This window comes from Kryptolebias marmoratus, linkage group LG24 (assembly GCF_001649575.2).
Source record: "Kryptolebias marmoratus isolate JLee-2015 linkage group LG24, ASM164957v2, whole genome shotgun sequence".
In the NCBI taxonomy this organism is placed as follows: Eukaryota; Metazoa; Chordata; class Actinopteri; order Cyprinodontiformes; family Rivulidae; genus Kryptolebias; species Kryptolebias marmoratus.
In genome coordinates this window covers 1330760-1348218 of record NC_051453.1, presented here as the reverse complement: position 1 = coordinate 1348218, position 17459 = coordinate 1330760, and the positions used below count along the sequence as shown (strand labels likewise).

Below are 17459 nucleotides of genomic sequence, written 5' to 3'. Positions count from 1 at the left end.
TATTATTATTATTATTATTATTATTTTTAAATAGGGGCAGATATTATAGGATTTTTTTCTTCTTCTGCTACCTTTCATTTTTTTTTTTTGATTTGCATTTTTTTTGTATGTGAATGTTTTGTTTTTAAAATGAAAATGAATAAACTGAATAAATAAAAAAATTAAAAAAAATAAAAAAATTAGGAGGTTTATGTGATTGTTTATTATATTATAGATCTATTCAGTATATAAATATAATTATTGTGATCCCTTATTTCACACAAAACATATTCAAGTGACCCTGTAGCCTATCTTACTCAACTCTAATATTGTATTAGAAACTTTTAAAACTGAAATAAACTTTTTACAAGGTTTTTTTTTTATTATTGTATTTAAAGTTCTGTACAAGTTCATTTTTAAATATGCAAATGATAGAACCTATATGTATCAGAAAATCAACAGTGACTATAATCCCATCTAAAATCTGTTTATTTTATTTAATGGGTGGTTAGAATCTGTTGACGGATCACCAGGCTCAACGCTCTAAAAGTAAAGACTCAAAAATCACCAGATATTTCCAGCTGTGCAACCTGGCCACTGATGAGATGTCCTTCAGGCAGCAAACTGAGTTAGAAGGAGACTCAGCAGAGGAAGCAAAAGAAACTCTTTAAATGGTAAAAACAGGCTTTAAAAGTTACTGTTCTTTAGTAGACTATGAATAAGATAACTAATTATACTATGAGTATAATAACTAATTCCTGATTAATTAGTTTAGTTCTTCAATAAGGTATTCAAAGGTTGGAGGATAATGTGTTGCAGCAGGTTTGGATGATTTTATTTATTTATTTCTGTATTTATTAACCTTGTGATGTTATGTCTCTGTGCAGTGGAACACCTCTGTCCAAGGCTAATTTATCCCAAGGGAAACAAATAAAGAGATTTTTACCTTTTTTAAATATTCAAATTCTTAGTCAACAGTTCCTACACCATCCGGCAATAACATGTAGTCAGATTACACGTCTCATCTGGCTTTGGAAATATATGGTTCTGAATTGACTCACCTGTTAAAATAATGGTTATTTATAATAATAATATATTTTAATTTATTTTATTTTACTTTTATTTAACCAGGCAAACCCCATTGAGATCACAGGTCTTTTTTTCATCTGAGGCCAGGGCCTAAAGGCAGCCTAACATGTATGTTTTTAACAATACTACTACTACTACTACTACTACTAATAATAATAATAATAATAATAATAATAATAATAAACATTATCACATCTCATCAGTGGTCAGGGTGCACAGCTGATAAAATAATGGGTAATTATTAAAAACATTATTATAAATACCCATTATTTTATCAGGTAAGTCAATTCAGAACCATATATTTATTATTATTATCTGGTAAATTATTGGTTATTATTAATATTATCTGTTCAAATAATGTTTTTTTTATTATCGTTATTTTCACAATAACAGTGTATATCTGTAAACCTGAATGATAGCGTTCATGTAAAATTGGCCTAATTTTACTCACAATAAGTCCTAATTTTGTTAGTCAGCATTGTTTACACAGTGCTGCACAATTGACAAGATGGTGTCGCTTTCGCCGCCTGTGCCTTTAGAGCGGTGTGGCATGCCCATAGTATATAAGACATTGCACACACCCCTCTCCAATCTGACGGAGACTCAAAGTTTTCTGTCAAGCATCAAAAAATCTACAGGAAGAAGAAGAGTCACAAAAGATAAAGGAAGTTTGGGGGAAACCAAAAAAAATAAAAATAGCAAGCGCAGGAGTGATTAAAATTATGGGCTTTATGGGCGATCTTGGTGAGATTGTGCCTGTGTGCAGTTTCTTGGGCACACAAGAAAGTTATTTTAAATATTTTTTGAATAGCTTCACTTTAGGCCCCATAAAAGAATATTTATCTTTTAAAATCTCAACAGAAAAATCATTGACTGTGCCATGACATGATATAGCACAAAGCCTTAAAATTAAGGACACTGAATATCCAGCAAAAAATGGTCCCTACACAGCATTGACCACCATCATTATGCAGCTGGGAAAATTTGTAAAGCTCCCATCACGCACAATAAAACGAATACATAAAAGAAAGTATTTTTGGTGGTTTGGTTTTTAAAGTTTCTGGATTTAAATAATCCAGAAATATTAGTGTTAAAAATGAAACTTATCATGATGGTAGGTATACTGTGTGATCATTTTCAAAATAAGCTAAATATATTTTTAATAATTGATGTCAATTTGTCTTCATGTCATTTTACAGCCAGGAGACTAACACAGACAGAATTGATTTTTGCACGTTAACTTGATCTTTATAGCTACAACAAAACAAAGCAATCAAACAAAATAAGTTACAAGCATATTTTTGGTAGAAATAACAGCTTATTCTGTCACTTACATCTGTGTCACAGTCACTTTGTTGTACATTTGATTTGGTAATAAAGCCTCTGGAAATGTATCATAACCATGAGTAGCAAAGAAGCCCTTCAAAATATTCTGAAAAATAACAAAGAGACAAAAATCAGGAAATTGTTGCAGTGTTTAAAAACTTGTTTTTGTTTTATTTTTCTTTGTATTTTTTATTTCCACCATTTTTTTTTAAATCTTTTACTGATAAAGTCTACTAACATCAGTTATAAGTGATGGGTCAGCTTTGTTTCTGGGCTTCCTCATTTCCAAAGAAAGAACAGTTTCAATCTCAAAAAGCTTGAGACCATCTTCACTTGTTTCTGGTTTGAAGCAGCACCCACCTAAAAACAAAACAAGTTATTGATTTATGTGTAATAAAATACTGCATGCTAATATCTACAATGAAAATCTTAAAGAAAGACCACATTATGTTTGTGCATTAGTTCACTGCCAGTCTTACATTTTCAGTGATGAGAAAATCAATTTAACATCAGTCTACCTACACACTGTACATGCTTTGTGTGTGTAACTCACTGAATAAAGACATTCAGAACTGCAGTTCTGAAAATACATGTGAGAGGTGCTGCTCATTCACATGTCAGCAAATTGATTTCCCTAATTCTTGCAGGGCTTTTGACTTAAGGGCTGTTTATCTACTCTATTTTTGAGTCAATCTGTAGATTTTCTTCTGATGACAAATTTACCTGGAAACACAGTTGTAAGTCTTCTCCAAAATCACAAAACAACTGGATAAAATCCTCACAACCCCTTCAGCAACTGCAAGGGCAAAGATCAGGTTCACTGTTCTGTGACCCAGATGAGAACCACACTGCTCTTCCTTTCTCCAAGTTTCAACAATCAGTTAGAACCTCCTTTCCAATAATTGGAAAGTGTCAGCTGTGTCAGGTGACCCCTGGGGCAGCCAAATCCTAAAGGCCTCCCTCTTTATGTTGTTGCCTTCCCTCTCTGCTGGTGTCCGACAGAAGGTCCTCTTTTCCCCACTACTACAGATACCAACAACCTACTTGCCACAACTCCTGGAAGCTGCATCCACAATGGAGGTTTTGAATATGATTCATTCACATTTTGAAAGGAAGCTGTAGAACTGCCAGCCTGAAAATATTATTAAGAGTAGTGCACTGCATGTGCCCACCCCTAGATACACAACAGTTTGATTCCATAGCCCTTTTTTAAACACTATTTCTTTCTTATCTGCATATGAATGAGGGAAAAAAAGAAGACAGATAAAAAAGTCTGCATGAGGTAGAAATCTTAGTTAAAATACAGCCATTCGCTTCTGGTAGCTGACATATGCAAAACAGAGGGACCTCAGCGCTTTGCTGTCTGTGCTTACGCACAATTTGGCATTGTGGAATATTCTGAGTGATGTTCATCTAACGATTGAACCATCCATTGGTTCATGAGATTGTTTTGTTGATGGACAAATAGAATTCACTCCAACTGGTATTGCCAAAGTTTTAAGCAAAGATCTTAAAGATCAATGTGTAGTGCTCATAGTATATGTTGGTGATGATGCTCAGCTTGTATCACACCAAATTTTAGACCAATATCTATAAAACTGATATATAGCTATTTTTTGTTTTCAAAGTTGAGTTGGCTGTGTCGGTCATCCTAAATTTAGTTGACTCTAAAAGTTAATCAGTTGTAGATGCACATCCAATTATTACTTTCTTAAAGTTTTGTTAAACTAAAAAAATGAAATATTATATAAGCTCAGTTTTGCATTATCTTTTTGGTCACCTTGCACTATAATGTGACATTAGCATTATTTATCATAACCTTTAAATCATATGAAGCAAATGGTTATTCATATTTTGTCAACTTAAATGTTTAGATTAAAAGTACCTGTTGCAATGCTGATTCCATGCAGGATATTATTCTCCACATCTCCAAGAAGGATGGAATCCACTATTATGTTAGATTTTATGAGGTTGGCAGCAACATCGGCTGGCTTTACGGCAGATCTGTTGACAAATATTCAGATATGTTATCAACACGTCATTTATTAGGTGTGTGCTTTATTATAAAGAGAAACAAAGAACTTATTGTCAGAATTTTGGTTTTGTTTAGGTTTTTCTTTGAGATTTCTTTTGCATTTGGGGTTATTGTTTTAATGTTTTGTCTTTGTTTAGTTTCTGCTTCTTGTGTTTCTGTCATTATTCTCTTCTTCTCTGTCTTTACTTGCCATGCCCATCTCCACCAGCTCTTAGTATGTAATCACTCACCTGTGTCCACTTCCCCTAATTACCCTCTGCTTTAAAACCTGGTCATTTCCGCAACTTACTCGATCTCCATTGACGCTTGTACATGCTGTCTGGTTCCTCTCATGTCCTGCCTTATTGTGTTGTTTTTACCACATTTTTGGATTTTTGTTATTGTTTTGTTTTGCTGCCTCACCAGAGTTTTGCTTTAGTTCTTTTATTTAAAAATATATTTTCTTTTTCCTTCAAACTAAGATGAGTCTGCACGTTGGGTTGACGCTCTCACCACTCAACCTGACACTTACGTCATTATTACAAGAACAAAACTAAACTGACTCAAGTTTTAACTACAAATTCCACAATTTTTCGCTTTACATTGAGTCATCAAAATAATTATTTATTTAAATTATTTACCTTATGTTGAATCCATAAAAATCTATACCACAGCTGGTTTGTAAAGAGACATTTATCACTATCTATTTATTTAACTGGATGGGATGAGACATTATTATTATTAATAATAATAATAATAATAGTTTTATTTATTTTAAGCAAATTTTTAAGAAAAAAAGCTTTGTCTACAAACTCAACGGACTGGTATTTCTTCTTTATGAGCCTCTACAGGCCTGAAAAGGCTGCTTCAACTACACAGTTGAAATCAAATGTTTACATACACTGAGAAAAAAGACACAATCATTTTTTCCCTCAATGTCTGACATTAATTCAGGCTAAACCTTTCCTGTTTTAGATCAGTTAGGATTCCCAAAATACTTTTATTTGTTAAATGCCTGAATAATAAAAGAGCATTTTTATAGTTTTTTAAATTATTATTACTTTCTTCATAGTCACAAGTTAATATACACTAAAATTGTTATGCCTTTAAACAATTTAGGAAAGCCTAAATGAAGATGCTTTGGAAGCTTTTGATTGGTTAATTGACACCATTTAAGTTAATTGAAGGCACATTTGTGATTGCATTTAATGGCACACCACAAATACACTGCTTCTTTATGTGACATCATGGGAAAATCACCCAAGATATCAGGAAGATAACTGTGGACCTCAACAACTGTTTTATTTTTGGGTTCACCATGAAAATGTATAAACACCATGAAAATGTATAAACACCATGAAAATGTCCTGCCATCATATCACTCTGGAAGGAGTTCTGTGTTCCTGAGATAAATGTGTTTTGATGTAAAATTTGTGCATCAACTTCAAAACAAAAGTAAAAGATCTTTTGAAGATGCTGCTGTAGCTGGTCAGAGTTTCATTTATCTACAGTGAAACAAGTCCTGAACCAACATGGGCTGAAAGGAAACTCAGAGAGGAAGAAGTCATTACTCCACCGTTTGCCAATTGACACAGAGATAAAGACCTTACGTTTTGGAGACATGTCCTGTGGTCTGATCAAATTAAAACTGAACTGAGACCATGTTACATTTGGAGGAAAAAGGAGGAAGCATGCAAGTCTGTGAACACCATTCTGACTGTGAAACACGGGGGCGGCAGTATTATGTTGTGAGGGAGGGACTGGTGCGCTTCACAAAATAGATGGCATCGTGAGGAAAGAACACCATGTGGAAATACTGAAGCAACATCTCAAGACATCGGCCAGGGAGTTAAAACTTAAACACAAATGGGTCGTCAAATGGACAAAGACCCTCATATGCAGCTAAATTAGTTGCAAAGTGGCTTCAGGACAACAAAGTCAGTCTTTTGGAGTGGCAATCACAAAGCCCTGATCCCAATCTCAGAAAATTGGTGAGCATATCTGAAAAGCCGTGTGAACAAAGCAGCCTACAAACCTAACCCAGTTCCACCAGTTCTGTTAGGAGGAATGGGACAAAATTACTGCCAATATTTGAGAGGAGCTTGTGGAAAGATATCCAAAATGTTTGACCCAAGTCATATAGTTTAAAGTCAACACTACTAAATATTAAGAAAATGTATGAAAATCACTGTTTTATTGATGCTATGGCCTTGGTGGAGGTTTGTGTTCTCCGAGTGCTTCTAGTTATTATTTACATCACAGAGAATAGTTACTATGTCTAATGAACTCTTAAAAAACAGTACAGTCCTACTTTGTTTTCCCTCAAAGTTTGATTTAATTTTTTCCTCTCAAATGTATTAGCAAAAGCTTCAAACTCAGTTTTCTAAGTTTTAAAGCTGACAGATCACCATTCTAACTCAACATTAGGTCTGTTATGTTTTAAATAAATGCAGAACAGAGACTTTCTCTTAACACTGCAGAAAAAGCTGCAGAAAAGCTGCCTCCACAACATGACTTGAGGGATGTGCTGTGTGGTTCTATTGCCTGAAATGTTTTGGTTTTTCTTTTTTTAGCTGCTGCCACACAAGCAATTTCAAGTGGCAGAGACATCCTCGGTTCTAATGGCACCTTACAAAGTCACGAGTGATCTTATGTTTTTATGCTCGAGGAGCAGTTTTAACTCCATGAGAAATCTTGTTATGTTTCAATCTTGTTACACCCCTAACCGCAAGCAAACACATTTATGCCAACATACATACATGTCCACAAATACATAACAGATTACTGTAATTTAGTTTTTTTCTTGAGAACTGCTCTAACTCAAATTATAATTTATTTAACTGAACCAAGTTTTAATCTAAACCATGCAAAACCATAGTGTGTTCATAACAAGACTTATACATAATTCATAAAATGCATCTACTGTATGTTAGTTAGGTAACTATAGCGAAACAGCAAATCCAGCAACATTTACCCAACATCATTTCCATCTGTAAGACACAGAATGCAAAGTCTACAGTCTGGGAACTTCTTTACTTTTTCCAGCTCAAGCTTCCCAAGTTCAAGAGATTCATAGAGCTTTGTACGACCTGCTGCCTTAAGAGTGTGCACGTTTCTAGAAAAAGAAAGAAATTTTTCTATTAAATCATGGCTTGACAACCAATGCTATTAGTCATTAAAATGTATGAACATACTGAAGTCAAATATTTATATCTATAAGTCAAATATGCAATGAAGAGCTGTCCAAGACAAGTAAAACACTTACCTTAAAATGTTCAAGGGTTTCTGTAAAAGTCTGCACTGTTTTCACATCTGATGCAAATGTCACAAGGCCAATAAGATGATGGAAGTCATAAGCCATTGTTCGTGACGCAAAGTTGTCGAAAAGCTCCGCTACAGCATGAAGTTTTTCAATGTCCACACTTCCATAGCATTTTTCTCCCATTGATGAGCTTGTATCAAACAGTACCTAATAAAATGAAAGTGCACATGTGATTCAATTGGTATTTTGGGTTTTTTTTTTTATACATTTGTATTTTTTTATTCCTCAACCAAGAATTAGTCCCTAACTAAAATCTTGACAAAACATGTTTGTAATTTGTTTAGATAGGAACAACAATAACATAAAATATAATATAAAATGTAGGACAGCATAATTATCCTAAGCTATCCTTATGAGAGTAAAGGTGCTGGCAAGCACCTGGTGGTCGAGCCTTGGCTCCTGAGTTGGGCCAGGCCAAGCTCAAAAAACAATAGAATGCCAATGCCCATAAACTCACCACCTGCACAGAGAGTCATCAAGGTTGGGTGCATACTAAGCTGGGTGGCAGATGAGGGTGGGGTGCTGAGCCTGCTCATCACAGGGGGCACAAATTGGTTTTAAATATGTTGAATGCCACCTCACTGCCAGGAAAGGAGCTGGAGCTTGTTTGTGAAGTTGGGTGATACCAACTACATATTGTTGGGCTCACGATCAACAAAGCTTAGTTCCATATACAATAATGAGGGGGTTTCTTCATTCTGGCATAGTAAAGAAATTGCTGAGCCAAAAGGCAAAGTTCATGATTTACTGGTCACTCTACATTCCAACCTTCATCGAAGGAGCGCCACCATTCAAGGGGAGCTTGGAGTAGAGTAGCCGCTTTTCTACAAAATCAAAAGAGTCAGATGAAGTGGTTCGGGCATCTGATTAAGATGTCTCCTGAGTTCCTCCCATTGGAGCTTTTTGGGGCATGGCCTTCTAGGAATAGAACTTGTGGCAGACCCAGAACTTGCTGAGAGATCTTACAGTCTCTCTGGCCTGGAAAAGCCTTAGGATCCCTCAGGAGGCGATGGAGAGTTTTGATAGGGAGAGGGATGTCTGGACTTTTCTTCTCCTGGACCTACTGTCCTTGTGACTGAACCATGGATAAGAGTAAGGAAATGGATGGGGGATGGATGGATGAATGGATGGAAAAGGTCCATGGACCAAGTGATCAGGGACTGCTGAGAGCGGGAGACAAGAGGCACAAGTATGGGAAGGAGTTATGCCATATACTGTATTCTGTGTTTTGAAATATAAATATATGGCAATTCACTTGTATATTTATTTATTTTTAACACATGGCCAGTAGGACATTGTTTACAGTTCAAATTGGAAGGAAAATACAAAACAATGACTTGACTTTTATCGTTACTGTTTTTTTAATTTTTGTAGTTAAGTAACCAGTGGACAAACAATACCTTGCTGTACATTACCTTAGATATTTCCCACTGGCTAGGTTGGCTTGTTTGTATATCTCTGCTTTTGGAAATTATTGTCTGTTTAAAATAGACAAGATTTGATGTTTGTTTTTGGTTTTTTCCCTGAATAATGGGTACTGTTGAACACTTATGATACATCAAATTTTGTAAAACCTCACTTAAAATGCTTTCTATCAACCTTGAAAAATTTATTGTATTTGTTGCACTTTCATGTCATTCTACTATTATGTTTGCTCAAGATAATAATAATAATAATAATATGAATTTTGTCCAAGGAATAGGTTGTCCATGTTACACTGAGCCGCGTTCAACTATCAGATATGGTTCCCCCTGCGTCTCCGTGCCGCATAAGCGGCAAAAAGCGCGCGTTCATGTTCAATGCTCGTAACCGCCGCGCTGTGCTCGCGCTGCAAGGGAACTACGGAGACCGTGAAAGGTCAAACAACTTGTTTTGGCGAAGTTAACCCACCGTTTTGCTAGTGTGATAGATAGAGAGACTCTGTTATGGACAATATAGACAATGTGTGGACAAAAACAATTAATAATTAAAATAAATAATGACTTATCTAATAAAAGAATTGTTTAGAGGGGCAAATATTTCTCATTAAAAAAACAAAAAACATTATTCTTTTAGGAATAAAATGTGCTAATAATATCATAATACAGAAAACGTTTACCAAAAATGTGTATGATACTCAAAAAAACATTCTGTTTTTATTGTGAAAACATTTCATAAGCAGTTTATACACCCCATCACATACTATTCACCTCTTATTAAACTGGGGGAACGTTATCTGACGGGCGATATAAAGCCGTCAGATACCTATCTATCACGCTAGCAAAACAGTGGCTCGACGTAACAGTCCATAACTTACACCGTTTTTGAGCATAGGGTGGTTATTCTGCCCTGACAGTAAAACATCTGCTATGTACAGCTGGACAGATAGTATATAGCTTGAAGAAAAAAGAACTCCAGAAGTTTTGTTGAGTCTTTCGCCCTATGTCTGGTTGAACCACAGCACCTGAAGCAGATGTTCTTTTCTTTAAAAAAGGTGTTACACTCTTCTATGGGCTTACTGCGGTAGGCACAGCATTTCCTCAGTGCATGGGGCTTGTCGCTCTGGATCTGTAGCTCCTTTTTCAGCTGCATTTATAGGAGTTGCTGTAGATTCAGAGAACACCTCAGTTTTCTTGACAGAGATCGGCACTTTATTGTTGTACCTTGAGAGCCTTTCTATTTTGTTGGTGCTTAGGTGACCTTGGTACATGATGAAACTAAGGTCATTCCTGATCTTTGCTTCAGAGCGAACAAACTGTGAGAAGAAGGTGAATGGCGGATAGAGTACCTGGTATTGTTCTTTGTATTTCGATCCTTGAGAAATCCATTTTTCTTGAAGACCAAATTGGAGTTTTCTAGAATGGGATTCACTCCATGCAACGTATCTAAATATGCTAACCCAGGAAGGTATCCTCCCTCTTTGGTGTACTCCAGTTTCAGTAGGAAGTCTCCGAGCTCTCTTAATCTCACATTGTCTCTATTTGAGATTCTGGGAAAATCCTCCACTCTTCTTAGGAGTGAATGCTCCACAGCTTCTGGGGTTCCAAATGTCTTTTCTAATCTTTCCCAGACCATGTTTAGCCCTGTGGTTGTGTCGTGACTGTGTATGTCTAGGATTCTTTTGGCTTGTTCTTTAGACTCTGGCCCAAGCCATTTTGCTGAAAGATCTAACTCTTCTCTTGAAGGTAAATTAAGTTCATCAATAACACCTTGAAATGATGCCTCCCATGCCCAATAATTCTCTGCACTCTCATCAAACTCCATCAAACCTGATGTAACTACTTCTCTTCTCATTAGGTATTTTGTGACGTCTGATGCAGGCGTTGACTGCTTAAAAAGTGATCTGGGAGCTGATTTTATTGTATAGGTTGTTCTTGGTAAACTGGGTTTGTTGATGGATACAGAGGTCTTTGGCTATATCTCTGTGGAAGAGCACAGTTCTCTATAGTATATTGTGTAACTTGCTGTGTAGGCTAGAAGTTGGTATTTTCTTGTAGGTAAGTATCTTCTTCAATGTCGATTTTTAGGATATTCATGTCCTTTTCTACCTTCTCCATTCCTGGCTCTATTAACTTAGAGGGGTGTTCTAATGATTCATGGCTGTGCTGTAAAACATACTCACTCGTTCATTGTATGGCACTGGATGTCATGAGTAGTATGTTGATGCTGTGACGAGAATCTCTCTCTGTCCTCTTCTGTAGCTACAAATACTGCCTCTTCTGCACTGGCTGTGGCTGTATCTTTTCCCATCTTTAAAATGTGCATTTTTGCTTTTAACGTAGCTTCTTCCACCATCATCTCCCCTTCTCTTTTAGCAAATGAAGATTGCATATGGGCAGCTTCAGCTTTTGCTTGAGCTCTGAGCGCAGCTGAGCTAGCAGTAGATGATCTGATGCTTGACTGGGTGATGGATCTCGTCCTCAGAGAATGGTTTCACAATGTTTCTCTATGTTGGTTGTTTGGAGGTTGGTGACTAAGCAACAATAGAATCAGCGTGTAGGTATAACTGCTTCGAAGTTGAGCTTGGAGTATTACCGTTGTTACGGCCCAAGGCCTTTTTCTCTGGGTCTCTAACCTCCATGTTTTGGACTCCTTAATTGGTGCTGATTGGAAGTGGAGGCAGCTGGCCAGTGTCTCCAGATGACGTCAGATCCACCATAAGATGCACCACTTCCTCTGACTAGAAAGCTCATTCTTTTTGTCTCCCTGCCACTCTCTCCCCTTTCTCCCTTTCTTCCCCAACCAGTTATGGTTTTTTTGTTAAATAAATTCCCTTTTAAGTTATCTTTGGGTTGCTTCCCTTCATTTGTTATGGTTTAAGAGCCGAACCATAACACACCATTATGTCAGGATTGAGGTTCTTGTTTGGGTCGTTCTTTGAGTTTATTTTGTTTTGGGTTTATTGTTCTGTTTTTGGTTGTTCCTTTGTTTAGTTTCGTTAGTTGTTTTTTTTGTTTGTGTTGTGTTCTCTTTCATATTTCCCTTGTCCTCAGTTGATCACTTGTTCTCCTGCCATGACCGTCTACACCTGTCTCAGGTTTGTAATCACTCACCTGTGCTCACTTCCCCTGATTACCCTCTGTCTTTAAAACCCAGTCATCTCCTCCACTTCCTCTCTGGTCTGTTGTCACTCTATGCGCTGGCTAGTTTCTCCTCATGTCTTGTCTCTGGTTTCTGTTACAGTTTGGGTTTTGTTATGTTTTGTATTTAGTTTAATCTTTGCTGCAATGTCAGCTTTTGTTTTTGGTTTTCTTTATATTTAAAACAAATTCCTCTTGGAACTCAGTCATGAGTTTGCACATTGGGTTTGTCTCCATCTCCATCACTATTTAATGAAAAATGAGAACTACTTTACTACCCAAAACCTCATTGTTGATTTTGAGAGCAAAGATCAAATATTTGTTTGTTTTGTTCTGCTTTGTTTATTTTAATATATTGTTGTAAAAAGGTGTATAAAAAAACACATTTGTACGATTAAAAAGTGTGATGCAACAATGTAAATTAAATGTACAAAAAAAAGAGCTATACAATTTTACTGAGGGATTATATTCCTACATTTATTTTTTTATCCAACACAGAAATACCACCTTACCTGTGTTACCACTCCTTTCTTTTCTTTTTTATTTCTCCTTTCCTTAGTTCGTTTTTTTTATTTATTTATTTTATTCTGCTTCTAGGCCTGATTGACAGCCTGCTGTGTTCTCTCACCTCCCTCCAGGTGGTCAAGAAGACAGGTGACCTGTCTGGGTTGGCCCCCACATGACCTGTGATTTTTATAAGGACACCTCAAAGTGACAATGGAGAAAAAAATCCTTCTAATAAAGTGACAGAAAGGAAAAGAGAATAAATGCAATAGCTGTACAAATTTCTAGGCTTTGGGTAAGTCTGAGATGGAGCCGAATGATGAGTGATGTTGGTGACTCGCCTCTAGAGTAAAATAATAAAGTCATAAAGTTGTCTTTTTTTGTCTCAACGTGGCACTCTGCTGCTAATATAACAATAGACGACTGTGTTAAAAGATTCTGGAAGAAAATAAATTAATTAGGGAGCAAATTGACCAACAAAGGAAATCTACAGGTTACATTTTAAATTTATACATCTGTCAAAACTAAAATTATTTCTTACATTCGGAAATTGCAACTATTAAAAAAAAAAGATTAGTTTTAACAGAACAATGGCGTTAAAGAAACACTGTATTGCATGTATAATATGGTTTAAAATGGCTCCTGTTGAAAAATCATACTTTAGTGTGTGTTTGTTTGTTGTGTTCTTTTATGGTAAATTATGTTTGAACAATCTTCACAACTGACAGAAAAATCTGAAGTTTAATCCAGTTAAAGTGTGTGTTGTACAAACCAGTCTAATTCAGGGTGGAGCGACGTAATTACTTGCAGCTGTAAGCAACACTATCACCTACTTAGATAGAACTGATGATGGGGTGCATTTAGAAACCGAGGAGTTTGCTTGCTGCCCTAAGATGAATGTCCCACAGAATGATGTATCATTCTAAGCTCACGCCTGAACTGGGTTGATGAACTACATGGACATGTGTGGAGCAGTCTGCAGCAAGGTGTGCTGGAAGGAAGGTGATAGAGGCATGAGGGGCTTTAGGGTTGATGGATGTAGATTTTTCTTTTTTCTCTTTCCCCCCATCACTTTTTCTTTTTTTCATGTCTTCAAAGCACATACTCCAGGAAGGTACAGAAATGCTGTCAGGTGAATTTTATATTATTTATTTGTTTATTTTTTTCTCAGTATCATCAGAAGTAATGCTGATAGGTTGTGACTGGAGAATCCCTAATAAGGCTCACATTCACATGTTATAGTATATACTGAATCTTTACTTGTGAGTCTGAGAAGAGCACGTGGCACGTTCATCACCTAGGTGATATATGTTTGACAGTTTCAACATTTAATACAAACTAGGTCTGTGATTAGCCTTTAGATAAGGATGAAGTAAAAAAAGTATAAATTTTAAATACATACATTACAGCTTTGACTAAATAAGAAAATCTTTGTCAAGTGGGAGCTTTTTAATAAAACAGATCACTTTTTTTTTTAATTACAATTTGAAGGTCTATCTGCAAAGCATACAATGCAAAGAAAAAGCATTGTAAGGGAGCGCATGCACGTTTTCTTGTCAATATTCTGTCCCACACGATTAATTAGTCAAATCCAAATTTAGGTGCTGATGATTTACGATTGTTCTGTCAGTTTATTAGTTGTTGAGTAATGCCCATATCGCTTTACTTTTGACTGTGACTGACATATTGAGCTTCTTATGGAGCTTGAACTACTAATTGTTTCTGTTTTTCCTTTTAATAATTCGACTGATGTTTTCATTGTACTGTTTAACCTCCTTTTTTGAGTCAGCAAGCAAATAAATACATAAATAAATAAACAAACCTGTCACTACTTGACTTGTGCAAGATACATCTTGTCAGGCATTGTCTCCTTGCTGCAATGTGTGGCAGGTTCAGCCAGATGAAATCCCTGTCAGCTGTGTCACTTTATTCCTGGCCAATCACAGAATCCCTCTGAATAGTACAAACACAAAGACGTTATGAATTTGTCACCTCCTGTCATTTTATCGTGGGCTGCAGGCAGTCTTTGTTCACAAAGCCTCGCAGTAACTGCACGCCATGCTCAGTCTTTTTTTTTTTTTTTCCTATTGCTTTTTTCAAAAAAACCTGCAAGGGTGTTCTCAATGTTATCAGAAAATTATTCAGAATAGGACGTGGTCCGTACATATCTTCTTATGTTGAAAGCCACTGCTCTTCCTAAGTCTGCATCATTTGGATCGGCCCTCTTGTTCAATTAGACATCCGAAAGCCATTGTACATGTTGGACAAAAGGGAGGATGAATGTTAAATGAACTGATTACTCTGTGGTAATTATGGGATTTTCAAAAGCACATTTCATTTTTTCTTTTCTTGACCAAAGCAGTAAAAATCGAGAGCAGACATTGAGTATGGTCATTTAAACACAGTGCACTGCAGGGTGAGTCTCTATCGACGACAATGTGTTGGGCTTTCAAAGATCAAGGCATAATAAGCTTAGGATTCAAATGGACGTATCAAGACTTTCTTTTTTTTTCAGTCAAGTCATTACTGTGGCTTTGTTTTTCACAGATTCAATTAGGGCTGCTGCATATACTAGCCATTGTGGTTCAGAATTTAACATCCCATGGTGTGTATGATGATAAGGAATAATAGCTTGTATTTACTGTAGCCTATATGCAGCATTTTCTGGAAACCAAATAACTCAACATATGCTCAACAAATGCTTTACTGATTTTGCCTGATGAAAGATAATATATTTAGAAAAATAAAAATAAATAAATAAATTATGTTTATTATCATTAAAATAAACACAAAGTGTCTATACTGGCATGATAAATTTATATTTTTTTTTCATAATAGTGATGATGGAATTTAATGTAGTTTCATTGCCTGCATACAACATTTGATTAATACTAAATGACCAAATTTAACTGTAATTTATCATCCACAATATATACAATCAGAAAGCAAAAGGAAGACAGACAGGAAAGATGTCATGCAAACTTGGATGTTGGCTGGTTTAAGAAGACCCCCTTCAGATGTTGTGGAACCAGGACATTCTGTTGAGAAATGGGGTACTGAAAGAAGACACTTCTGGACAAAGGCAGAGAGCTCAACACTGTTGGACTGTGACTATACAAACAAGCATAGAGAGGTTATGTAGGAAGGATGGGGGAACTATGGAAACTTCAATACCCAACATCCAGATTGACTCAGAAACAACTTCAGACCCAGTTTTTCCCAGTGAGGTCGTAGAGAGTTAGGGTCTCAGTGGTACCAGGGGTCATCAGATCACTTAGTGCTCCGAGGAACAACCTCAGACATCTCTGTCCACAAGAGCGCAGTTCTAGGAACAGCTAAGATGCTGCGTAGAACCCTCGAGCTAGCAGGCTTCCAAGCTTGAGATAAAATGGACTGACCCATGTGGAAAAAGGGCAAGCTGTGTGTGTACAGAGATATTATTCACACTTCCTTGGGGGTAATTGAGCTAAGGACAGTTTAATTGTCTTATGGTGTCTCAGTTTCCATTATTATGTATACATTTATGGGTTTTTTTAACCTCAAGAACTTTTTTTACATTTAAAACTCACTTTCACTTATCAAAAATTGGATGCAAGTTATAGTTAATCCACCTGTTATGAAGTATCACCTATGGTATGTGTTATTCTAGAGGGCATATTTAAAAATCAGCCCAAGTCGACCCCACCATGATCCCATTATGTATTTCTTGTAATATTTTAGTTGTGTATTTTATATTTCTGAATATATTTCCAACTACATATTAGGTAGAGTTTTAGCTGCCCATGAGGCACAGCTGGCAATCAAAAGGTGAGTTAAATCTTCTTGACAGCCTGACACTACCCAACATGTTCATCCAGAAGGAAGTCTGTCCACAGAGAGTCATTGTAGTCTTCCAGTTTTAAAGTTCACATACTGAAAATAAGTCATTAATGCCAGTGGGACTAAATCATATTTTTATTTAATGTCATGCTTGTTTATAAGTCAAAGGCAACTTTATTTTTCATATTTTTATTTTAAATCTAAAACAATTGAATGTTTGCAGTCAGATGAAAAGATCGACAAACAAATGTATCAAATAAATACTACTCTTCTTCCCAAAGTGTGTAAATATATTCGTTTGCTTTAAAATTTGAACGGATATATTTCACTCAACAGAAACTGTGATGCAAGGATATAAATATCTCTGTCAAAAGCTTAGTTGAGCACATAGAATCCTGTGACTCAACCTCATGTCACTGGGACACACATTTATTGAATTATTCAGAAAATCGTTGCTAATTTTACAAAACTAGGGATGTCAACTATTGTTCTGAACAGTTAAGATGCCATTATTAAAAACAAACAAACATATATGTATATAATCATTCCACATGGATGGTACAGTTCACATTAATAATAATTATCCTTTTTTTTAACAGCCTTTAAGCACAATCCTTTCAGTCATTAGACAGAAATGAATTGCTAAATCAATCTGATCTAATAAAACCAACTGGCATAGCTATTACGGGAAAAGGTACAATTACATTTTAATTTATAGCAGATTGGAATGCTAATTTTGTCAAGTATTTTTCTAAATAAGCTCATTTAGTAAATCATCGCTCATGCATAATGACGGTCTGCATTTGTTTCTTTAACAGTCAAAGCACATCACTGACAGCTAAAACTC

General features: G+C 36.0%; 1 long non-coding RNA gene across 2 annotated transcripts; it reads right to left on the bottom strand.

Annotated features, from left to right (window-relative positions):
* Positions 1–70: 70 nt before the first annotated feature.
* On the bottom strand, positions 71–11953 carry LOC112450988. 2 transcript variants are annotated; one of them, XR_005232781.1, is made up of 6 exons: positions 7674–11953; positions 7383–7523; positions 4280–4398; positions 2633–2754; positions 2403–2500; positions 71–1700 (listed from the first exon to the last, which is right to left on the bottom strand). It is a non-coding gene; the product is annotated as an uncharacterized LOC112450988 (long non-coding RNA). The 2 variants fall into 2 exon arrangements; XR_003039717.2 differs by having other exon boundaries at positions 71–2500; positions 7674–11950.
* Positions 11954–17459: the final 5506 nt, after the last annotated feature.